This window comes from Momordica charantia (genome assembly GCF_013281855.1).
Source record: "Momordica charantia cultivar OHB3-1 chromosome 3 unlocalized genomic scaffold, Mcharantia_2.0 BLBB01000003.1, whole genome shotgun sequence".
Classification (NCBI taxonomy): Eukaryota; Viridiplantae; Streptophyta; class Magnoliopsida; order Cucurbitales; family Cucurbitaceae; genus Momordica; species Momordica charantia.
The window spans coordinates 10,911,788-10,937,667 of NW_028275161.1; the positions used below are offsets into that span (position 1 = coordinate 10,911,788).

Genomic DNA, 25,880 nt, shown 5'->3' on the forward strand with positions numbered 1-25,880 from the left:
GGTCGGCGTCGAGTGGTGGTCGGACCCGAGCCTTACTCAGTCGAAAATAAGACCTATTGACAAAAATAAGCTACCAAATGGTTATCTCATAGTTCAAAATTGCTGTTTAATGTAGATTTGTGTCCCATCACACTTGGTCAGCGTCGAGCAGTGGTCAGCCCTGAGCCCTGCTCGGCCTATTCGGCTAGAGCTGGTTTTACCGTCGTCGAGTAGAGTTGGATTTACCAAGCTTACGTCGCCGAGTAGTCGGTACCTATTGCCCTACTCTTAAGGTAGTGTATTGTCGATATCTTTTGAGAGTACGCTTATAGACGAGGCAAGGTGTTTTATCAAAGTCGCTTGGCATCTCGTTTTGGATTTAGAAGACATAGTTGATAGAGAACCAAACAAATGGATACTTTATTGAAAAAAAGAAACAATAATCAGAAATCTTGCTAAAAGTAGAGAAACAAAAACAACCACACTTGAAGGAAAAAAGGAAAGATCAACAACCCCCTTTAGTAGAAGTCCTGTCGTTGCCCCTCATTGAGGTATAGTAGCATTCCCGCGACACTCGTTGCTCTCCTTTAATCTCTCCTACTCCACCCGGTGTTGGGAACTTCATGGACTGGTGGTATGTGGATGGTATCGCTTTGAGCATATGCATTGTCGGTCTTCCCAATATTGCGTTGTAGGAGGATGTGTAGTCAACAACCAAAAAGTCCACCATCTTGGTGACACTTTTCGACCCACTTCCGAACGTTACAGGCAACTCTATCCTCCCCTCGGGAATGACCTGTTCCCCTCCAAATCCTACCAACGGTGCTGGGCTGCTCTTAAGCACCTTTTCTCCTAAATCCATGGCTTTGTAGGCTGTCCAGGAGATGTAACGCCCCAGGATGTTATATACCATCCTAGGTAATGCTAAATAATCCACCTGTCTAGCCTTAACTCTAAACACGAGATAACCAACTCCCTGGGAAATAATTTAAATAAAATAAAGCTTCGACTCCCATAATTCCACCAAAAATATCAATTTTATAAACTGTCGAAACTTCGCTCTCCATGGGCAATTTAAAAAAAAAAAAATCTCATATCCGCCTCAGTGGCTAAAATTCTTAAATAAATAAAACAATCGTACACTTAAACTCCAACGACAACAGTGACGCGTTTAACAATAACATCCATAAAAAAAAATAAAAGTAGTTCTAAAGAAAACAAAATCGCTCCTCGGGTCCACACCTAGCAATAAAATAAATCCCAACGCTACTCGTACCAAACGACCCTTCCCTCTATCCTCACTAACTCGACTAGTGATCCCTCCTCCGTCAAGCCCCCTCCACGTCATCACCATGGTCAACCCTGTTCACACCTGAAAACAAATAAGGATAAAAGGGGGGGTGAGTACATAAGGTACTCCGTAAGTAGCCCTTCCTAACTAACACAAAAATCATGCTCACAGTCACGGCATATAAAATAAAACGATAGCAAGACAATTAAATAGACAGCGAGAGATAAAAAAACAATAACTTGACATTTACATACAACAGCCATGCGTCGGAACTACCAAGACTACAACCATATGATTCACTAGCCCTTGTCCCACAGTACTAAACCTCCCTCTACAACCCCCTTTGATACTCCCCGTTTAATTTCTCGAGGCATGACGGCTCTTGACATTTATTCCCAAGATACTGCCCCCCCTCCTTTTACAGTACTTGATGTTCGACCTTGCCATTAATTCCCAAGGCCTAGCACCACTACTTCGCAAGCACCACTCTACTTTAGTCCTTCAAGCCTAACTCCTCGAGTCGCATTGGCCCTTGACATTTATCCCCAAGGCCTCAATAGTCCTCTACAGAAACTTGATGTTCGGCATTGCCATTTATTCCCAAGGCCTGAACTGTGCACCGGTCCTTGCCGTTTATCCCCAAGGTACCGATGACTTCCCAGCGTATTGGTCCTTGACATTTATCCCCAAGACCCCAATATTCATTTACAGAAATTTGACGTTCGGCCTTGTCATTTATTCCCAAGGCAACTACTCAAGGCTTTGAACCCCCAAGCGATTTATATGCATTTTCAGATCAGACCACCCATAGTTTAACGAACTGCCAACCCGTCCCTTAACCCTTCACCCTTCACCACTCCCACTATCCCTCCCAAGACCACCTACAAGTATATTTCCCACATTCCAATTCACTACACAGTTCACAAGCATGCTTTTCTTTGTAATAAACAAGTCACCACCCAACAGCTCACAACTAAAACAATAATAACTAATTATCAGTTTAACAACGCGAGCATTTCGTTTACAACATGTTTGCAAAACGTCATGAGCCAGTTACTTTTAACCACAACAATTCAGAATCTACTAGTCACCTCCAACAATAAGAATAGAAAGCATGTTTCCTCATAAGTGTTCAATAATAGAAAGACGGCAACAAAATCACTAGAAGTTCACAAATCAAAACTAACAATCCCTACATGCACAATTAAATTATTTTAACTAAAAATCAGCATCCCGTTAACGCTAAATAACGCACGCACTCGCCCCCTGGTGCTACTTACTCAACCACGTCCTTAAGTTTGCGTCGAACTCACACCTAAGCACAAAAATGGAAAAAAATACAGCAATATAAATATACTGTTCAACCTTCGAAAACAACTCTAAGAGGGTTCAAAGGGTCTCATTACCGCAAAACGACTTCGTGTAGGTGTGGGTAAATTAGATCTAGCTTGCAAAGGGGTGGGTAGCGTAAATCGGGCTTCGAACGGATGAAGATAATCGCCGAACACCACCCAAAACACTGCTATCCACGTTTTTTTACAGCAGCGAAAAACGCCCAAAACGACCTTCAACGGCTTCGATTTGATATCTGTTACTACAAAACAATTTCGCTTAGGTGTGGGTATTCCCAATCGATTTCGTTTAGGTGTGGGTAATCCAAATCTAACTTCGAACAAGGGTGGGTCAAAGAAAATTACCGGGCTTCTCGGATCTAAGCTATTCGAGTCGTTGGAGTTTGTCGGATCGAGGGAAAACACCGCGAACAGCCACCACGCGCCGCCGCCGCACCTGCTGCTGCCCGAGACCACGCGCCGCCGCCTGTTGCTGCCCGATGCCCGCGCCAGCTGCTGCCCGACGCCGCCTGCTGCTATCCGAGCCCGACGCTACTGCTGACGTGCTGCTGTCCCGACGCCGCACCTGCTGCTCTGATGCCGCCGCTCTTCGTCGCGTCGCCTGAATGGAGCTGCTCGCCGGAGAAGAAGAATCCGAGTGGGGGGGGGGGGGTGGCCGGCGGCTTCAACAAGAGAAGGAAAGGGAGGAAGAAGAAGAGGAAAAAGAACAAGGGCTAGGGTTATTTGTTTTAAACTTTTAACTCCTTTGGGCTTGGGTTCTTTTCCTTTTGTTTAAGGCCCACTTACCCAATCACTCCTTATTAAAACAAGCCAATAATATAATTTCGTAATTGGCCCAATGGCCCAAAACAAGTGTCACATAACGGAATCCGTACTAAACCATAATTTGATAAATAACTACACGCGACTAATTCACCACTAATTCTATAGCAATACACAATAATCGAGATGCCACACTTAAATTAAATAAAGATAACTGATGAATCAAACAAAATAAAATGAAATAAATAAATAAATCTATTTTGTTATAAAAATTTCCCGGAACTCGAGGCAAGCTAACCTGAGTAACGCGGGGCGTTACAGGAGATGATATCCGCCGAGCTGCCCCCATCCACCAAAATTCGATGTACTTTCACATTTGCTATCTTCAAAGTGATAACCAGTGCATCGTTATGAGGGTGGAGGAGGTGGGTCGCCTCGTCCTCTTAAAACTCGGTCGTCACTGATCGGTCCGTAATATATGCATGGTAGACCTCATTTTATCTGAGGCTCGCCCTAGCTTCTCGCACATCTGCCTTTCTTTTTCTCCCAGATTCTCTCTCTATTGGGCCTCCCATTATAGTTCAAATCTCTCGAGCAGGGGACTTGTCGTTTTCACCGTTTTGTGTCGCTTTAGAGTCCTCTACATACTCTTTGAGGTAGCCCCTTCGGATTAGCCCTTCCACCTCTTCCTTGAGATCAAAACAGTCCTGAGTTGCATGGCCGTGATCCCGGTGGAAAAGGCAATATCGGCCTTTACTTCGTTTAGTTGACGTGGCCTTCATCCTCTCCCGCCACTTAAGCAACCTTTGGTCTTTGATCTCCATCAGCACTTACTCGAGTGGAACGGTGGTCGGGGTATACTTTTCAAAATTTTGGGGTGGATCATTCTGGCTACTCCGATCCCTCTTCTCCCATCTCGACCCCTGTGGTTTATCTCCCGACCTCTCCCTCTTTTGGTCGGTTCGCTTTCCGTCTGGCTCCCTTTTTGAGTAAAAGAACTCACCAGCGCTCATGTACCTCTGAGCTCGGCTCAGCGCCTCCGAGAAGGTACTCGATGTCTTCTTTCCGAACGAAAATGACAAATGCTCATCCCTGACGCCGGACATGAAGGCCAGTAGAGATACAGCGTCTGTAAGGCCTTCTACCTGCAGCTTTTCCTCGTTGAACCGAGCTACATAATAGTGTAGACTCTCTGTCATCCTCTGTTTAATAGTTAAAAGATAAGCCACGAGTCGGCTCCAACACCGTCCCCCTACAAACTGGGTCACGAATGCTCTAGCCAGGCTTTTGAAACTCGAGATTGACCCTCGTTTTAATTGTCGGAACCATATTCTGGCTGACCCGTTTAATGTAGTCCAGAACACCCCGCACCTGACCGCCTCTGACACCCCGTAGATATCCATTCATTCCCAATAAGCATCTAGATGGTCCACTGGGTCGGTCATCCCGTCGAATTGTTTCACTATGGGTAGCTTGAATTTTGGAGGGACCTTCTCTTTCATGATCTCCTCTGTGAATGGTGAGTCAGCTTGATCCAGTAGTTCTTCGAGGTCGAAACCCTTCTCCTTTTGGTTCTGTCGCTTCTCTGAAGACTCTGGCTGATCTGTCGGTTTGCCTTTATCGAGGCCTATCGGCTCAGAGTTTCGGTTATCCTGGTTGCTCTTACCCCCGTTTGGTGTCGGGTATTTATGTTACTTTTTGATCTTCAAGGAGTCGAAAATCTAGGTTCGTCGCCTGGTATTTCCACCTATCCACAACTTGCTCCCTGCACTATTTGTTGATTCCTCAGTCTCGCTTTGCGTCGTGCCCTTCCCATTTCTCGGGTCTCTGACAAGGGGTACCTCGTCGGGCTCTTGTTGCTCGAATTGTCGAAGGACTTGGGTCATGCATTGCAACATGCCCTCTACCTTGTTTTCCAAGACCTCGAACTGCTTTTGGAGTGGCACAGGGGTCGTTATTGCATGCGCCTCGGGTAACCCCTCCTGACGTTCCGGGTTTGACTGGCTGGTCCCATCCTCGGATCCTTCGACCTGGGGGTCGTCCAAGTTCAACCTCCTCTTGGCAGAGCAGTTATCATCAGAGCGTCGTGGACTCCTTTCTGGTGTCATGTTGCTCGACTGGATGCTTTAAATCGTTCCCACAGACGGTGCCAATTGTTTATGCGTGGATTTCGGTCTTCCGGTTCTCCTCCTCGCACACACCAAACTTGATGATTTAGGACTAATACCTGCAAAACCAAATCGAACTAAACCAGTGTGACTCCAGTCACATGGGCTCCGATGCCTAAGTTAGCAAGAGAATAATGTGAATGTGGTCAACTTTTAGATGCCCTTACCTCTAGGGTTGGATCGCTACTTATAGCTGTGAAGTAGTTCCAGAACTTTCTGTAGCTAACCCTAATTCACAGTTGCAGAGCCTGGGCGAAATCTTTGATCGAAGATGGGGATTTGTTGGCAGAGCTGTGGGCCGAGCCTGGCTCGGGGCCAAGCACGGGTCAGGACCGAGCCCATCATGGCCTAGTGGGCTCCCCTCCGATCGTGACCTGTAGCTTGACTATCGATTCTTGTTGCATAACAATAAGAAAACAAAATAAAAACAAAAAAGATTTTAAAGTTTTATGTTTTCATTGTGTTATTTTTAATTTGAAATTTAAAAAATGCAAAATTACATTAAAAAGATAATTTCTTTTTGATAAATATACTATTTCATATCATAAACTAATTTCATTTTGTTAAAGTTTAAATATGAAATATGAAATATCTTATAAATTATATAACATTGTGAACTAATAATAGCATAAAATTTATAGCATATATGTTAATAAATTAATTAATACTATTTTAGATTAACTAAATTTTTAGTTTGGAACTACCACTGGTATATAAATATATTAAACAATTTAAACAAATTTGAAAAATGAGATTCAATTTTTTGAATCTTATTTTTATCTCTAATATTTTTTCACTATAATTTTTTATTTTTTATTATTATTGTTATATATATATATATTTTGTTTTAACATATATTTTCATCTCAACTGTATTTTTTTCACAAATTCTTTTTTCTAAATCTTTTTATTTATCTATCAAAAATTTTTCTTTAAAAAGTTTATTTTCATTAATCTAAACTTGTATTTTGATGACTCTACAATAGAGATGACAAAATTGCTGCAAAGTCGAATTCCCCCCTTCAATTATAGAAAATGCATGTCTTAACCTCGTCTCCAATTCCATTATTTAAATAATTAATATATATTTTATTAACATATTCATTAAATTGTGAATAAAATATTAAATCTTGTTAAAACTATTTATTTATACTATTAAATAATAATTCTAAAAATAATTAACATATATTTATTACACTTTTTTTTAATTATAAACCTAATTAAAATTAATTACAAGACCAGCAATTTTTTTGTGCAAATATCCCATCCTCCAATAAGGATTGTTTAAACTATATCTCCATTTCCCCAATGACGGTGGCGGAGACCGTTGATTAAAAATTTTTACGAGCACGAGAATGGGAAAAGTGCATATTGAATGCTGCCCCTCACCATTGTCATCTCGATAAAATAATTTTATCTCTCTCATATATATTTATAATTTTCTATCTTTTTAAAAATAGAAAATTAAAAAATTTATCATACATATCTGTTTTTCTGTTTTTTAAAAAAAAAATTATCAAAATGTTTATCAGGTATGGAGAATTTTCTGTTGATTTTCTCAAAACATAAACAGCATAACAAAAAACAAAAGTTGTTATCCATAGAAGCATCAAGATGTATAGATTAACAAAAGTTTAATAATATACCTAAAACGGAACGATTATTCAAGAAATTGTTAGATCGAGAACTCACGTGGTCCTACAAAAACAACATAGGTATAGGTTATTGCGTTTTTTAGATTAATTTATTAAATCTCATAATCTCATCAAAATTTCCCCAAATCTATTTGAATACTTTCTCCCTTTTTTGTCTCTCCGTACAACTTCTCACTCACTTCTTTTTGTAACCTATTTTTTTTTTTTTCTAATTTCTTCATCTCCATTTTCTTTTTAAACTTGATGCAACTAACTGTATCCAATGAAAAATGAATCTCCACAAATATTTATCTACAATTTAAAGGTTGACACACACATATATAATGTAATTTTTATTTTCATAGTTTTAAATGATTTTCGAAAAGTTGCGTAAATTTCATAACATTTCTCTTCTATTGTTTCGTTATCTGCCTTACTATCTTCTAATTCTAGATGGAGGCTTTCTATAGTTTGTTGTTTTGGGAGATTGGATTAAAGTTGTTAAATTTATTTTTCTCCCTTAACCAATACGACTACATCAAGTTGAGAGAAAAAATGGAGAAAAGTTGTTCAACTAATCTAAAAAAAGAATGCAAAAGATTTGGGATTTAATAAAATAATTAAAAAGAAGCAACACTTGTCTTGTTTTTATAGGGTCACTTGAGTATAAAGAGCACAATGCTCCTCAATGTTAAGGAGCGAAAGTTTTTTCCATAAATTTTTATGAAAGCATTTTAAAATAGCTTGAAACCTTAGCTAAATTGAAGTTGCTATCCAGGAGAAAAATACATTAGTACAACCACTTAGATAAAAAAAGATATTTCGAACTGAAGCTCAAAGCGTCGGAATTTATAAAAGTTTTTTAAAAAGTTCAATGCATGGGCAAAAACTTCAATGAAGGCATTATTGATTATTGAAAATATTACAGGTGGATAACTGAAGCAAAATTATAAACCTAGAACAAACAATTCAAATAACAAAAAACTTCAATGTTAGGGAGCAGGTACTACACAACTGAAATTAAGAACCACAAATTGCAAAATAAATAACAGAATAGCAAAGCTAACTTCTAAGACAGCCTAAAACAAAAGCCAAATGAGTAACGAAGTAGAAAAATAGCGGATTGATTCTACTGAAACGGTCAAAATGAGAACATTACCAAATCGAGTGAAGCAAGCTACATACTTGCCAAATCAATAATCGAGTGACTTGAGACCTGACCACCCTCCCTCGACATTTACTCTATGAGAAGAAACAGAGTTTGCGTTAAGTTGGGATTGGGTTCAAATTTGTTTAGAAACTGAGACTAAAATGGTTGTGAAGTTTCTCCTCAATGGGACCAAAAGAAAAAATCAATATGGATTTTGTTGATCATCTAAGATGTAAATGCACGAACTCAAGCTTTGAAATTAGACTAAAGTGCTTAGTTAGATGCTTTCAGCTTTTCTAAACTTCCAAGAAAAGAGGTAAATGATGATATTTTATGTTATAATTATGTGAAAGTTTAACATAAAAAACATTGTACCGACAAAGATATCAAAGACAACCCAAAGACCTATGCATGATTTCAACTTACATAATTTTGTTACAATTGCACGCTTTTCTAAAAATGGGTGGGGCAAGGATGCCTACCTTTAAGGACTTGATTGAAGTTTGCCCTTATTCTCTTAATCTCAAACCAAAAATAATTGATATTGGAGAGAAGTGTTAACTAAAGTAGTTGGCCAATTTTGAGAGGCTCTTAGTAATTTTTACGTTTAAGAGAATGGGGTTAAGAGGAATACATCAAAAGGAGCTTTTGGCCTAGTTTATAAGAGTTGACATGGATTAGTTTTGAAAGGCCATACTTTGAAGATGAGATTTATATGTGTACATGTAAGAAAGATAAGCATACAAAAATGAATTTAATTACTAGAGCTGGCAGAGAATATTGAGTTATCAAACCTGACCTTACCTAATAAAAAGAACTTCTTTCAACCCCTCTCTCTTTCACACAATTATTTTTTTTGGTCACAGTACATCGTCAAAGGAAACAAGAATGCAAATTTCATTAGTGTAATGTAACTAGAAAATTTTATATACAAGCACGAAAACAAAAACAAGACTATTAACCATAATATGTATATTTATATTCCATTTAGCGTAATGTAACTATCAGATTTATCATACACAACTACACATGGACTGATTCAAATATAATACATGGGCTATCAAGAACTAGTCTCTAATGGAAGTCCAAAAACATTTTTTCCAAACAGACCACTAAAAGGTAGAACTAATGTTTAGGAATAAAAGTAGACAAAATGTTTTTTTGCTTGAGATGCAGGAAATGTAAGCCTAATAGTGAAAAGGATGATGGCGATAGATAAGCACTAGATAGTTCTATTAGAGCAAAATGAGGAAGAACAAGAAATAGAAAAAGATGTTGTTGTGTTATGAACCCACTACCTTGAAAGCGTTTTTTGAACCCACCCGTCTGACTGGACAGATGGCGGCGGCGGCACTCATGTGGCCACTCATGTGGGGAAGTGTCTTGTGCTCACCTACTACATCATTTATAAGCCCACTAAAAGACCTCCCATTATAAACCCTTTTCGAACTCCAAAATCTTTCCATGTGGAACAACACCAAAAGCACCTCCCCATGAAACAATTTTTGTTTTTAAAAGCCATCTTTCTCTTTTGACATTCCTAACAGTTCCCCATGAATGACAAAAAAAGGGAAAAAAATTGAAGAATTTATAAGCAAAATGTGGAGTTTGTAAGAACTGCAAACAAAGTTCCACATTGGCTAGGGAAAGGGGTGATCCATGGTATATAAGAGAGGACAATTATCTCCATTAATATGAGGCCTTTTGGGTGAAACGAAAAGCAAAGCCGTGAGGGCTATGCTTAAAATGGATAATATCATATCAATGTGGAGATACAGTAAGCCTGATAGTCATTATAGAACTTGTACTAAGCTCAAATGAAGAATTTATAGACAAAACGAGCTGGAAAGAAAAATACATGTAGGGGATGATGTGGCAGATTATTATATTATATTAAAAAAGAGAAAAAAAAGAACGTTGGAGTGGGAGAGCTGTTAGAGAGAAAAAATATATATGTATATAATTTTATATTTCAATTAAATTTCCACTTTTGATCTTTAATCATTAACATCCAATGGACCAAATCTAAATATGATTTCAAATTTCTGTCCCACTGTTTTCCTCCTTATTTAAACCTTTCATTCTCTCAAATTTTAACAACAGCAACTTTCTCCCCAATTTTCTATTCAGTTTCTACGTTGTTAATCTCTTTCCAAAACTTCAACATTTTGTTCTAAATTCTTGATGGAGATTTTATTTGAGAGATATTTGTGCTTCTATTTTTATTTTCTGTTAGCCATTTTAGGGCTTTTATTTTGTAAGAATTTTTCTTACAAAATTGTGAGCGAAAATTTGTGTATACACTCCTTGAGAGAGTTTGTAAGTTTCTTCTTAAATTTTCAAATCTTGTAAGGGTTGCTCTTGAGCCCGAAAAAGATCATTATACCGGTTTGATCTTGAACCGTGGAAAGGATCGGGTTTCTTCTTGCTCCTGGAAAAAGAAGATCACTTTGTATCGGTTTGACTCCTACCATGGAAAGAGTCAAGTTTCTTAGTGGAACACCCAAGAGGAGCTTGGGAAGTGGAGTAGGCCGGTGTTGCCGAACCACTATAAAATTTTCGGTGTCATTTTCTCTAACCCTGTAACGCCCCAAGTCCCTCAGGTTAGTTAGTCTCGAATCAGGAGATTTTCATTTAATTTTTAAATTAAACCTTAATTAAATTTATATATATCAGGCTCCGTGTGGTTGGTTTTATCTTAAGTTGGGATGAGTTTCTTTTTCTCTTGGGCTTGGTTATGTTGGGCTTTTTGGGTTGGTTTGGTTTTAAAACAAAGGAAAAGAAAAAATTAACAAGAAGAAAAAAAAAACACACTAGGTTTCCATCTCTTTCTTCCTCCCCTTGCCCTAGCGGCTCCCCCCCAACCTACCTTCCTTCTCCGGCGACACAAACGGCGCACGGTGGCGGCGTTCCTCAAATCGGTAGCGACGACACCTGCAACACGCCACTCACGAACCCGACAACACCCACACGGCGGTGCGGCCTGTTCTCTGATGGCATTTTCCTTCGAACCAACGACTTTTTGAACACCCACGACACCTCCTCTCTTCTTCGGTGTACCCCAGCAGCATACGACACTCCAAGATCAAGACCCGACGAGTTTCGCGTCGAATCCAGTGAACCCGCGTTGGCGTGACCTTTGATTAGTGACGGTTTGTGGAAGTTCTCTTCTTCCCACAGCAGCGCGGCGACGTTTTGTTCCTGTTCACGGTGGTTCAAACTGGGTGCGTCAGTTTTCTACATTTTTGGAAATATCTCGGTATTACGGTGTCAACCAGCAATCATAGCAACTTAGTTTGAGAGACCCATACCCTTGTGACAACAACAACGGTTGTTGGGGCGTTTTCTGTGCATTGTTGCTACTATAAAAAGGAAAAACAGCATAGTTTTTGGTGTTTGGCGATTACCCACATCCGTTCAAAGCCCGATTTAGGCTACCCACACCTTGGCAAGCTAGATCTAAGTTACCCACACCTATACGAAGTCGATTTTGTGGTAATGAGTCATTTGAACCCTCTTAGAATTGATTTCGAAGGCTGAATAGTATATGTAACTTGCTGTTTTTTTTCTGTTTTAGTGCCTAGGTGTGAGATCGACGCAAAACTTAGGGGCGCGGTTGTGGGTAAGTAGACAAGGGGCGTGTGCGTGCGTTAATGTGTGTTAGTTGGTTTCTATTGTGCTGTTTTGTGATGCTTAATATTGATTTTGATACGCTATTGTGCTAGGTAACTCTCGTTTGTGTTAATCTGTATGTTTGGTGTAGTGTTGAATATTCGTCGGTGATAATGGTGGAATTTTGCCTTGCTAAACTGCTGAGAATTATTGTGGGATGATGTATGTTTACAAAGGATGCACGTTAAAATAGAATTATTGTGATTATGCTTTCTTAGGATGTGGGCGTGCTTGTATAGTTTATATAAATGTTCATTTATGATGTGAGCGTGCTGGTTGAGCATATATAAACGTTTCTTTATGTTGCGAGCATGCTGGTGTGAGTAATATTATTTTCTTATGAGATGTGGGTGTAATCGAAGCATATTTTCGGACCCTGTTCGCAGGCTAGGGGTTGATGTGGAGTTGGTTATGATAAGGAACGTTGGATTCTTGGAGAAAGTGAATGGGTGAGTGTCAGGGCCTCGGGTATAAATGGTCGGGGGCTGATACGTCAGTAATTGAGTATCGAGGCCTCGGGTAAAAATGGTCGAGGGTCGATGCGAGGAGTCTTTTAGAAGGAAAACTATTGGGGCCTTGGGTAGAAATGGTCAAGGGCCGATAGATGGTGAAGTCATCGGGGCCTTGGGTAAAAATGGTCGAGGGCCGATGCAGTAGTGTCGGGGCTCTGGGTAAAAATGGTCAGGGGCCGACTCTACTCGAAAGAGTTAGCTGTGGAAGGCTAGGATAGCTGTGATAAGCGTAGAGGTACTTGAGATGTTAGGGAGACTCGAGGTTGGTAACTAATTTGTTTATGGTCGTGGTTGTCACCGAATCTTATAGAGTGTGTCTATGTTTGATTGCATAATGTGATGAAGAGCATGACTATGAACGTTTCATGGTTTTGTGTGAGCATCATGTTTGTGTGTTGTTGGTGAGGGCCACTTACGGAGTATATCTTATATACTCACCCCCCCTCTACAATTATTGTTTCAGGCGAAGGATTCGTTGGTGACCATGGTGATGAGATGGAGGAGACATGACGAGCAAGGACCATAGGCTGCGTAGTTACTTTTGCTTAGCTTAGGTTTAGATGGTTAAGACCTTATGGTTTGGTCAATAAACTATTTGTTCTTATTTGAATAATTGGGAGGTTCCCACTCGTTGTTTACTTTATTTCGGAACAGGTGTTTATTTTAGTTTTATACCATTCATTGAGTTTTGCCTAGTTGGAATAATAAAGTTGCCTCATGAGGTTGTCCACGGATGATGTTTGATTGATATTCTATAGAGTTGATTCATTGGTAAATTGATGAGAGTTGAAGCTTTATTTTATATAATTATTTCACAGGGAGTTGTCATCTCGTGTTTGGTGTTAAGTTTAGACAGGTGGGTAGTTAACGTGACCTAGAAGTGTGTGGGAAGTTCTGGGGCGTTACAATTGGTATCAGAGCGGAGTTGTTCCTGTAGACTGTCCTAGAATCTAGGTCGATAGTGTATGGTCCTTGTCAGTCTCCTCGTCATCACCAGGTACCTTTCCTAATTCAGTTTGTTCGATCATGAATGCTTTACATTGCTTATGGTTGAGATATCATTGTTGTTTGATATTAGATAAGTTAGCATGTTTCCTTGGTTCATTATATAGACTTGCTTGAACTTTGCACTTGTGTTGTGCCCCGGTTAGGGCGATAATGACATTGGTGCTCTTTTCTTTTAGACAATGGCTTTCCGGCCGAACACGAGAGCTCACAACTATGAGGATCCGAATCCTAGGGGTGAGGGAGCAGCAGATCCAAATGTTCCCCCGGCAGTTCCTGGAGGGGTAGCGCCCCCGGTCCCTCAAGCAGTTCCTCCGGGAGTTCTCCAGGTGAATCCCCAGGTGGCGTTGCTAGCTGAGGCATTGCAAGTACTACTAGATAATGCAAATGGAGCCGGTGGAGTTCAAGTGCAGCAGCCTCGCCGGGCACAAATTCCGCAAGATGAGGTCCAGTTTATCAGGGATTTCAAACGCTTTGGGCCACCCGTTTTCAATGGGGTGAGTGAGAGGCCTACTGCGGCCGAGGAATGGGTCAGGGAGCTGGAAGCCCTTTATGTGTATTTGGGATGCTCCGACGATTTCAAGGTTTGGGGAGCAGTTTTTATGCTTCGGGGAGAAGCAGTAAATTGGTGGGAGTCGGTGGCGGCAGCGGAGGATCACGCCAACGTACCCGTCACGTGGGCAAGATTTAAAGACATACTTTATGAGTACTATTTCCCCGTGACTGTCAGAAATGAAAAACGGGCAGAGTTTCTATGTCTCACTCAAGGGAGCCTAACCGTGGCCCAATACGAAAGGAAGTTCACTGAGCTGTCCCGTTTTGGAATGCAATATATTCCTACTGAGCAATTAAAGATTGACAAGTTCATTGACGGTTTGCGTAGGGAGATCAAGGGGCTACTTGTTCTCAAGGAACCAACTACATACGCAGCGGCAGTCAGGTGTGCGTTGGTTATGGACAAATGTCTCGAGGAGCCTCAGTCTCAGCAGGTAATGGGTTCCAGCTCGGGCGTCAAGAGGAAATTTGCATCGTTCTCCTCCGGTCAATCCTCAAGAGGACACCAGCACCATGTGCAAAGGCAGAGTGCTCCTCCGGTGTGCCCCTCTTGTAAGAAGAACCATGCTGGGCCATGTTGGTTGGGAAAAAGAATATGTTTCAGGTGCCAGAAGGAAGGACATTTCGCAAGGGAGTGTCCGATGACCGGCTCGAATACCCAAGCGTTAGGCCAGAAGACCCCTACGGCAGCTGCAGCTCAAGGTGGAACCCAGAGGGCGCGCGTCTTCGCTCTCACCAGGGGGGATGTTGAGCATGCTGAGGCGATGGTCACAGGTACTTTCTCTTTGTGAGTCTTGAGTTGTGTGTATATGCTTGTGCTTTATGGCATGCGTGTTACTTTTGCAGGGACTATTTTAGTGCTTAGTATGCCTGCTTACACATTATTTGACTCTGGATCTAGTCATTCTTTCATTGCTTCTACCTTTGTTCGACATGCGGACCTAGAGCTAGAATCGTTAGGCTTTTTGTTGTCGGTATCCACACCGTCAGGATCTGTGTTGGTCACTAGTCAAGTGGTGAAAGGAGGCCAGCTCTCTTTTGATGGTCAGACCTTGGAGGTAAAGTTAATTCAACTGGATATGAGGGATTTCGATGTGATATTAGGCATGGATTGGTTAGCTGCTAACCGGGCTAATATTAATTGCTCGAAGAAGGAAGTTAGTTTTCGCTTGCCCTCCGGACAAAACTTTACCTTTAAATGAGTTAAGGCCGGGATCCCAAGGGTGGTGTCGGCATTGAAGGCCAGCTATCTTCTCCAGCGTGGTGCTTGGGCCTATTTGGCTAGTGTTGTGGATGCAAGGAAGGTTGTGCCAAACATTGAGGTGGTTTGTGTGGTTAATGAGTTCACTGACGTGTTCCCTGAGGACCTCCCCGGCTTGCCTCCGTTTCGCAAAGTGGACTTTTGTATAGAGTTGCTGCCAGGGACGGCCCCTATCTCGAAAGCACCATATCGAATGGCTCCAGCAGAGTTGAAAGAGCTGAAGTTACAGTTGGAAGAATTACTCGACAAGGGTTTCATCCGCCCAAGCGTGTCCCTTTGGGGTGCGCCCGTGCTCTTTGTTAAGAAGAAAGACGGTTCTATGCGACTTTGTATAGACTACAGGGAACTAAACAAAGTGACGGTTAAGAATAAGTATCCCCTACCACGCATTGATGACCTTTTTGATCAGCTTCAGGTAGCGAAAGTGTTCTCAAAGATAGACTTGCGTTCGGGGTACCACCAGTTAAGTTAAAGGAGGCCGACATTCCAAAGACAGCGTTCAGAACGAGGTATGGGCACTATGAGTTTATCGTGATGTCTTTTGGACTCACAAATGCTCCGGCAGCCTTTATGGATCTAATGAATCAGGTTGTTAGGGATTTTTTAGATTCATTTATTATTGTGTTTATCGATGACATCCTGATTTACTCCAAGACTGAGGAGTGTCACGAGTAGCATCTTAGGCAGGTTTTGACTACACTACGAGAAAATAAGTTGTATGCAAAGTTTTCAAAGTGTGAGTTTTGGCTGGACAAAGTGGCTTTCCTAGGTCACATAGTCACCAAGGATGGTATTGCAGTAGACCCCGCCAAGGTAGAGGTTGTTAGCAATTGGCCAAGACCTAGTTCAGTTACAGAGATTCGTAGTTTCCTCGGCTTTGCTGGTTACTACAGGAAGTTCATCCAGAATTTCTCTCGTTTAGCGGCACCGTTGACGCAGTTGACTCGTAAGAATGCTACCTTCACTTGGAGCAGCTAGTGTGAGGAGGCTTTTCAAGAACTAAAGAAGCGTTTGGTGTCTGCACCGGTGTTAACTGTCCCCGATGGAACGAGAGGTTTGGTGGTGTACAGTGACGCCTCACGAAAGGGCTTTGGATGTGTTCTGATGCAACATGAGAAGGTTATAGCTTATGCTTCTCGACAGCTGAAGGTGCATGAGCTTAACTACCCCACTCATGACTTAGAGCTAGCAGCAGTGGTTTTCGCCTTAAAGTTATGGAGGCACTACCTTTACGAAGAAAGAATTCAGGTCTTCACTGATCATCAGAGTTTGAAGTACCTTTTCACTCAGAAGGAGCTTAACTTAAGACAGAGACGGTGGCTAGAGTTGGTGAAGGACTATGATTGTGAGATTAGTTACCATCCGAGTAAAGCGAACGTTGTGGCCGATGCTCTTAGTAGAAAGGCGGCAAGTGTGGCATCTTTAGTAGCGGCCTGCAGTCCAATGCACAGCGAGTTGGAACGCTTGGAGGTGGAGCTGACAGTGGATGATGTCTCAGCGTTGTTGGCTTGACTCTCAGTGGAACCTAGCCTGAGACAGAGGATCATTGTTGCCCAAAAAGAAGATCCTAGCTTGGCCAAAGGCTTTAGTATGGTGGGCCATGGAGATTTCACTCTTTCGGGTGAGGCAGCCTTGCTTTTTCGCGGAAGGTTGTGTGTGCCAAAAGACTATTCTTTGAGGAAGGAATTACTGGGAGAGGCACACAATGCTTTGTACTCGGTTCATCCAGGAAGCACCAAGATGTATCAAGACCTCAAGAAACATTATTGGTGGCATAACATGAAGAGGGACATAGCTTAGTTTGTTAGCAAGTGTTTGACAAGCCAGCAGGTGAAGGCTTCAAGACAGAGACCTGCTGGATTACTGCAACCTTTGAGCATACCAGTTTGGAAGTGGGACGATGTGGCGATGGACTTCATTACAGGACTACCAAGGACGGTTAAGGGATTTACTGTGATATGGGTAGTTGTAGATCGTTTGACCAAGTCTGCTCATTTTATTCCCGGCAAGGCCACGTATACAGTAGAAAAGTGGGCGAAACTATATTTACAGGAAATTGTCAACCTCCATGGTATACCTGTATCCATAGTGTTCGATCGCGACCCGCGTTTCACCTCGACTTTTTGGCGGAGTTTACACAAGTCCCTTGGCACTAAGTTGGACTTTAGCACAGCGTTTCATCCCCAAACTGATGGTCAAACAGAGCGTTTGAACCAGGTTTTAGAGGACATGCTCAGAGCTTGCATTTTAGACTTTAGTGGCGGTTGGGACAAGTATCTCTACCTAATAGAGTTCGCTTATAATAACAGTTTTCAGGCCACGATTGGGATGGCTCCATACGAGGCACTTTATGGGAAGAAGTGTCGGTCTCCGGTTAATTGGGACGAAGTCGGAGAAAGAGTCCTCTTGGGACCGGATTTGGTGCAGGTGACTAACAGTGCCATTCAAAAGATCAGGGGAAGGATGCAAATTGCTTAGAGCCGTCAGAAGAGTTATGCAGACATCAGGCGTAAGGAACTCAAGTTCGTGGTAGGTGAGCGGGTGTTTCTTCGTGTGGCACCCGTGAAGGGAATTTTACGTTTTGGGGAGAAGGGGAAGCTCAGTGCAAAGTTCATTGGGCCTTTTGAGATTTTGGAACGTATCGGCCCAATTGTGTATAGGTTGGCTTTGCCACCATCGTTGGCTGCGGTTCACAATGTGTTTCACGTGTCCATGCTGAGGAGGTACATTCAGGACCCTTCGCACGTTTTGGATCCTGAACCATTACAACTAGATGAGTCTTTGTGCTACGAAGAGGTACCTGTCAAAATTTTGGCAAAAGAAACCAAGTTGTTAAGGAATCGGACGATTCACTTGGTTAAAGTTTTGTGGAGAAACCACCAAGTGCAAGAAGCTACTTCGGAATGGGAGGACGATATCAAGGCGAGGTACCCTGAACTGCTGGAACAGTCAACTTTCGGGGACGAAAGTTTTTGAAGGAGGGAAGTCTGTAACGCCCCGAGTCCCTCAGGTTAGTTAGTCTCGAATCAGGAGATTTTCATTTAATTTTTAAATTAAACCTTAATTAAATTTATATATATCGGGTTCTGTGTGGTTGGTTTTATCTTAAGTTGGGATGGGTTTCTTTTTCTCTTGGGCTTGGTTATGTTTGGCTTTTTATGTTGGTTTGGTTTTAAAACAAAGGAAAAGAAAAAATTAACAAGAAGAAAAAAAAAACACACTAGGTTTCCATCTCTTTCTTCCTCCCCTTGCTCTAGCCGCCCCCCCAACCTACCTTCCTTCTCCAGCGACACCAACAGCGCACGGTGGCGGCGTTCCTCAAATCGGTAGCGACGACACCTGCAACACGCCACTCACGAACCCGACAACACCCACACGGCGGCGCGACCTGTTCTCTGATGGCATTTTCCTTCGAACCGACGGCTTTTTGAACACCCACGTCACCTTCTCTCTTCTCCGGTGTACCCCAGCAGCATACGGCACTCCAAGATCAAGACCCGACGAGTTTCGCGTCGAATCCAGTGAACCCGCGTCGGTGTGACCTTCGATTAGTGAGGTTTGCCGAAGTTCTCTTCTTCCCACAGCAGCGCGGCGACGTTTTGTTCCTGTTCATGGTGGTTCAAACTGGGTGCGTCAGTTTTCTACATTTTGGGAAATATCTCGGTATTACGGTGTCAACCAGCAATCATAGCAACTTAGTTTGAGAGACTCATACCCTTGTGACAAGAACAGCGGTTGTTGGGGCGTTTTCTGTGCATTGTTGCTGCTGTAAAAAGGCAAAACATCATAGTTTTTGGTGTTTGGCGATTACCCACATCCGTTCGAAGCCTGATTTAGGCTACCCACACCTTGGCAAGCTAGATCTAAGTTACCCACACCTATACGAAGTCGATTTTGTGGTAATGAGTCATTTGAACCCTTTTAGAATTGATTTCGAAGGCTGAATAGTATATGTAACTTGCTGTTTTTTTTTTCTGTTTTAGTGCCTAGCTGTGAGATCGACGCAAAACTTAGGGGCGCGGTTGTGGGTAAGTAGACAAGGGGCGTGTGCGTGCGTTAATGTGTGTTAGTTGGTTTCTATTGTGCTGTTTTGTGATGCTTAATATTGATTTTGATACGCTATTGTGCTAGGTAACTCTCGTTTGTGTTAATCTGTATGTTTGGTGTAGTGTTGAATATTCGTCGGTGATAATGGTGGAATTTTGCCTTGCTAAACTGCTGAGAATTATTGTGGGATGATGTATGTTTACAAAGGATGCACGTTAAAATAGAATTATTGTGATTATGCTTTCTTAGGATGTGGGCGTGCTTGTATAGTTTATATAAATGTTCATTTATGATGTGAGCGTGCTGGTTGAGCATATATAAACGTTTCTTTATGTTGCGAGCATGCTGGTGTGAGTAATATTATTTTCTTATGAGATGTGGGTGTAATAGAAGCATATTTTCGGACCCTGTTCGCAGGCTAGGGGTTGATGTGGAGTTGGTTATGATAAGGAACGTTGGATTCTTGGAGAAAGTGAATGGGTGAGTGTCAGGGCCTCGGGTATAAATGGTCGGGGGCTGATACGTCAGTAATTGAGTATCGAGGCCTCGGGTAAAAATGGTCAAGGGTCGATGCGAGGAGTCTTTTAGAAGGAAAACTATTGGGGCCTTGGGTAGAAATGGTCAAGGGCCGATAGATGGTGAAGTCATCGGGGCCTTGGGTAAAAATGGTCGAGGGCCGATGCAGTAGTATCGGGGCTCTGGGTAAAAATGGTCAGGGGCCGACTCTACTCGAAAGAGTTAGCTGTGGAAGGCTAGGATAGCTGTGATAAGCGTAGAGGTACTTGAGATGTTAGGGAGACTCGAGGTTGGTAACTAATTTGTTTATGGTCGTGGTTGTCACCGAATCTTATAGAGTGTGTCTATGTTTGATTGCATAATGTGATGAAGAGCATGACCATGAACGTTTCATGATTTTGTGTGAGCATGATGTTTGTGTGTTGTTGGTGAGGGCTACTTACGGAGTATATCTTATATACTCACCCCCCCTCTACAATTATTGTTTCAGGCGAAGGATTCGTTGGTGATCATGGTGATGAGACGGAAGAGACATGACGAGCGAGGACCATAGGCTGCATAGTTACTTTTGCTTAGCTTAGGTTTAGATGGTTAAGACCTTATGGTTTGGTCAATAAACTATTTGTTCTTATTTGAATAATTGGGAGGTTCCCACTCGTTGTCTACTTTATTTCGGAACAGGTGTTTATTTTAGTTTTATACCATTCATTGAGTTTTGCCTAGTTGGAATAATAAAGTTGCCTCATGAGGTTGTCCACGGATGATGTTTGATTGATATTCTATAGAGTTGATTCATTGGTAAATTGATGAGAGTTGAAGCTTTATTTTATATAATTATTTCATAGGGAATTGTCATCTCGTGTTTGGTGTTAAGTTTAGACAGGTGGGTAGCTAACGTGACCTAGAAGTGTGTGGGAAGTTCTGGGGCGTTACAAACCCTCTCTTATTTAATTTATGCAATTAATTTAAATTTTTATAAATTGCATGAAATTAATTGTTAGAATTTATTATTCATGTTTTATGTGCAATATTTATATTAAAATTAATTAGGGTGCTTGAAATTTTATTTCTAATTTATGTTAAAACTATTTATTCTTAAAAAGTTTACATATTTGTTTAATTTGAGCCTATCGTAGTAAAAGGTTTATAAAGTTTAATTAAACCTTATTCACCCCCTCCAGGGTTGTCATACCGATCCAACAAAGGCATGTGCCCTATCAAGTCGGGGTAGATTGATAAGAAGCCTATCACAGTTGGGTAGACAGACAGGAAGAGTGGGGTATCTTTGTTCGAGAGGAGGATATTGAAGGTGGCCCTAGGTGTTTCCATAAGGTGGTCTGTGTAGAAAGTGCTTTATCTGGACGTGCTGGATAGAAGCAGACTCCCATTCCCAACTAGGAGTAGATGAGTGCATGACTATTCGATACAATATACAAGTGACACTTTGTTGGGTTTGTAAGGAGTGCAAACAAAGTCCCATATTGGCTAGGGAAGGGGGTGATCCATTGTATATAAGAGATGACAATTATCTCCATTGGTATGAGTTCTTTTGGGTGAAACCAAAAGCAATGCCGTGAAGGCTATGTCCAAAGCGGACAATATCATACCATTGTGAAGATACATGGGATACTCGAGGTACCGTTGTCCTTAACAAAAGAGTGAGACAACAAGCTAATTAATGAAAGCGAATTACCTCTTGAACTTTAAAAAGTTGTGGTTGAGACCCTCACAACACATTTTAATACTTAATTTCGAGTCCGCGATATATAACAGGTACTTTTAAAGGTCACACACATAGAACCTTGGGTCACGTGAAAGCTCTAGAAAGAGAACCTTAACTCTTTCATAGAAGGCAGCCCCACCTTCACAATCACGTTAGTACTTCATCAAGTTTATCAAAGATAAACCACTAAAAAAATAAGCTATAAAGACTTTGTAAATAATCCATCAAGTTTATCGATAGATCACCCAAATAAAAGGCTATGGATTTACATAAATCATGAATAATCCATCTAATCCACACATAGACCACCCAACAAAGGCTATGGATTCATAAATTATGTATCCTGGCTTTAATCCCACACATACCGAGGACTCAAGAATTACTCTCCTTGCTAGGCCTTTAGTAACAGGATCTACCAAGTTTCTCTCGGACCTTACATACTCAAAGGAGATTACTCCATCTTTTAGTAATTGTTTCAAGCTCCATGTCCCAAGCGTATATGCCTTCACTTGCCATTGTACATACTATTTTTGGCAATTCCTATGGCAGCTTGTGAGTCACAGGACACTGGTACAAATGTCCCCCACAATGGCACGTCTCCAAGAAGACTTCTAAGTCATTCAGTCTCTTGCCCTGCTAGCTCCAATGCTATGAACTCATATTTTATGGTGGAATGTGCTATGCAGGTCTATTTTGCCAACTTCATGATATAGCTCCTCTACCTAAAATAAACACATATTCGCTAATGGAGCCTCATCGTTATCAGTAACCCAATTTACATCACAATGATCTTCTAACATAGCAGGAAATCTGTTAAAATACAAACTATAATCCATGGTACCTCTCAAATACCTCAATAAATGATGAAGAGCATTTCAATGTTCTTTACCAGGATTATGTGTATATCTACTAAATCTGCTCACAACTTATGCTATCAAGTCTAGTGTAGTTCATTAAAAATATAATATTACCTATGATCTTTCCGTATTCAGATTGAGATACATTTTATTTTGCTTAAAACTTAGCTTGCATCATATGGTGTTCTAACAGGTGGTTTATGAAAGCAATTAAATTTCTTCAACATTTTTTTCAATATAGTGTGATTGACATAAGGAGAAACCATTATCATTTTTCTTACTTTAACATGGTTTACCACTGATATACGTATGATAACCATTAATTTACCACGTCAGAACATTTATATATTTGTGATATATACTTGATATGTCTCTAATTTACCATTGATATACAAATGATATACCACTGATATAACTATAATATCTACTTATATAACTTCTTATATATGATTATATGATTTACCACTAATATAACATTGATATATATTTAATGTGCTTCTAATTTACCACTGATATACCTCTGACATAACCATGATATCTATTGATGTAATTATGATACATGTGTGTTGATATAATACTATTATATCCACTATTTTTCATATGAAAGCAATGGTGCGAAAAAAAAAATTGAAATATAAAGTTAGAAATCTGATATACTTTATAAATTTAAAGAGTTGATATCCCTTATATTTAGTATCTAATTAATATTAATATAGAATAAATAGTAGTGATATAGTAATCAACATTATTGATAATATTAGTATATCAATCAAATTGCAATGGTAAACTATAATTTAAACAACTGATATACCACTAAAAATTAAACATTTTATATACCTTATATTTAGTATATCAGATGCAAATATATTTAGTATATCGTAAATTAGATCTACATCAGATATATATATTAGAGGTATAATACATACATCTGATAATGTATATCATAAATACATCTGATAACGTACATCAGAAGTACATCTGATGTATATCAGAAGTATATCAGAGGTATATCAGATGTATATCAGACATAGATTGGATGTATATCAGATACAGATATACATTGGATTTATATCAGACACAAAAATATTTTGGATGTATATCAGATATCATAAGGGTAAAATTGGAATAATAAAAATTCCGAAAATCAAAATTCAAATATTTTGCTATATTTGAAATTTTGAAAAGTTGGTGACATTTTTTGAAATAATTACCCTATAAATAATTAATTAATCTTATTAATGAATTAATTATTAATCTTATTAATTAATTAATTATTAATCTAATTAATAATTAATTAATTAATTATAATATATATTCAATAAATAAATAATTAACAATTAATTATTTATTACCAAAATAGAATCATACTCTAAAGCATTTCTCTCTCTTTTTTTTTTGATAAAATAAGAAGAAAACTGATGGAAAAAATACATACATGCGCAGCGGAAGTGAGCAAGAATCGAAATAACAATCTAGATGCATAATACAACCTAGGATTAAACATGCATGATCATACATTATGATGCTTAGAGATAAGTAGAGAAAAATACAAACCTTTGTAGCTTTTCAAAAATCTTCAAATAGCTCCAATAAAGCACCACCAAGAGATCTTCCTAGCTATTCTCAAGGCTTGGAATAGAGTGGTGGGACTCTTTTTAGAGAAGGAAAAAATTAGAGAAAAGTGGAGCTAAAAGGAGTTATGTAAGCTTTTTGAAAACACATCAAATGGCCAAAGGTTCCAAGAGATTTAGATGTTTGAACAAAAGCCTTCTTAAATAGGTAAATTACATGCAACTCTTGCATGTCAAAGTTCACCAAAAGCTTACAACACATATTTCACTCATGCATGGCATGACTAAGTGTCAAAATGCATGTCTAAGTTCACCAAAAGCTTACAACACACATTCCACTCATGCATGGCATGACTAAGTGTCAAAATGCATGTTTAAGTTCACAAAAAACTTACAACACACATTCCACTTATGCATGCATGGCTAAGTCTCAAAAAGTGGATTTTTGAGATTATTTAAATGTTCCACTCAACAAGTTAGTGGAATTTTCCACCAACTTGGTTAAAAACATTATTTTAATCTACTTTAGTCAACCTTTGACTTTCTCTGGTCAAAGTCAACTATTTGACTTTTTCCAAAATCCGATGTTTGATGAAATCCATGCCTCCGATTATGAATCCACATTCATAATTTTAATATTTAAATCATATTTAAATATTTTGTCCAAATTTCTCAAATCGATATCATATATCAATTACTTAATCATATCTCATATGATTAACCTAATTTGTACGATTTGAATTATTCCTTCAAATTATTCCAAGTTTATTCCTATATGAGCTAGCCAGGGGACCTTATGGACCTACAGATCATGAGCTCCAACGATCTGAGATTAACCGGTTAAACTCTTTAACCTAGTTAACCAACAATCGTTAACTACGCGGTCACTCCACTAAAGCCCGTAGCTGCACTCTCCTCACTGTAGATATATTATGTCCATTTGATATAACCATGATCGGTAAGTCGACCCTTCACAGGTTGTTCGTAATTACAGCTGGGTCAAAATACCGCTTTACCCCTGTAATTATCTCTTGTTCCTTAAGTCTCACTAATCCTCTGATGAACAATGATTTCTAGTCCAACTATCAAATCAAAAAATCTTCTCAAACCTTTTGATGAGGGTGGCGCCAATTGTTCAAGACCTGGATTCAGCCCTTAAGAGAACAACCTCTCTACTATCCCAAAATTGGGTAGAAGTGAATTCCTTCTTGCACCCTATGTCCCTAGCTATCTACCGGGTCTTACCCTTGAAATGGGAGGCTTATTGAGCCAGCGCTATTGAGCTGCTCTCACCCATGCAGATCTAAGGATAATCCCGAGTAAACAGAAGTTCATAGTTAGCTCAGGATTAAGATCGAGTTACCTAGGCCATCAAAGTTGAGATAGTCAGTTTCAAACAGTAAACGGTGTTATAAAGCAAAAGTGACTATCTCATGGTCCGGTCTTATGCAAACTCTTTGCACGGGACACCCCCACTCGCATGTCTTCACATGAACGAATTAGGATCACATCGTTTGTACTAGCTACAAAGTGGGCCGCATCCATAGTGTCCCCAGAATAAGGCGTCCAACCTTATTCCTATACTATAGACCATTTAGACTGTTAACTCAAACTTGATCCATATTTATGTCTCTTACATAGAGTTTGAGTCTCAGGTAACAGTCTAGGATCCTTTATTTTATTGGATTTAGATATAGTAAGAACATTTTATTGGATCAATAACTACTTATTGATTAAAACCTTCAATAACAACTTTATTGAATGATAAAAGTATATCTGTCATTTTCAAACTATGAGTTTTAGGACATAAAACCCAACAAAAACAA

The 25,880-nt window shown here is 40.1% G+C and overlaps 2 long non-coding RNA genes across 5 annotated transcripts; both read right to left on the reverse strand.

Moving 5' to 3' along the window:
- Window positions 1–477: 477 nt before the first annotated feature.
- LOC111019511 (uncharacterized) lies at window positions 478–6,139 on the reverse strand. Of its 4 annotated transcripts, none has more exons than XR_015789635.1 (4): window positions 2,968–6,139; window positions 2,677–2,858; window positions 2,551–2,585; window positions 478–1,351 (listed from the first exon to the last, which is right to left on the reverse strand). It is a non-coding gene; the product is annotated as an uncharacterized LOC111019511 (long non-coding RNA). The 4 variants fall into 4 exon arrangements; XR_015789636.1 differs by having other exon boundaries at window positions 478–2,585; window positions 2,968–5,611; window positions 5,720–6,135; XR_015789633.1 differs by having other exon boundaries at window positions 478–2,585.
- A 631-nt stretch (window positions 6,140–6,770) lies between these two features.
- Window positions 6,771–24,230, reverse strand: LOC148212369 (uncharacterized). Its single transcript, XR_015789925.1, has 4 exons — window positions 24,038–24,230; window positions 19,056–22,348; window positions 18,615–18,945; window positions 6,771–11,536 (listed from the first exon to the last, which is right to left on the reverse strand). It is a non-coding gene; the product is annotated as an uncharacterized LOC148212369 (long non-coding RNA).
- Window positions 24,231–25,880: the final 1,650 nt, after the last annotated feature.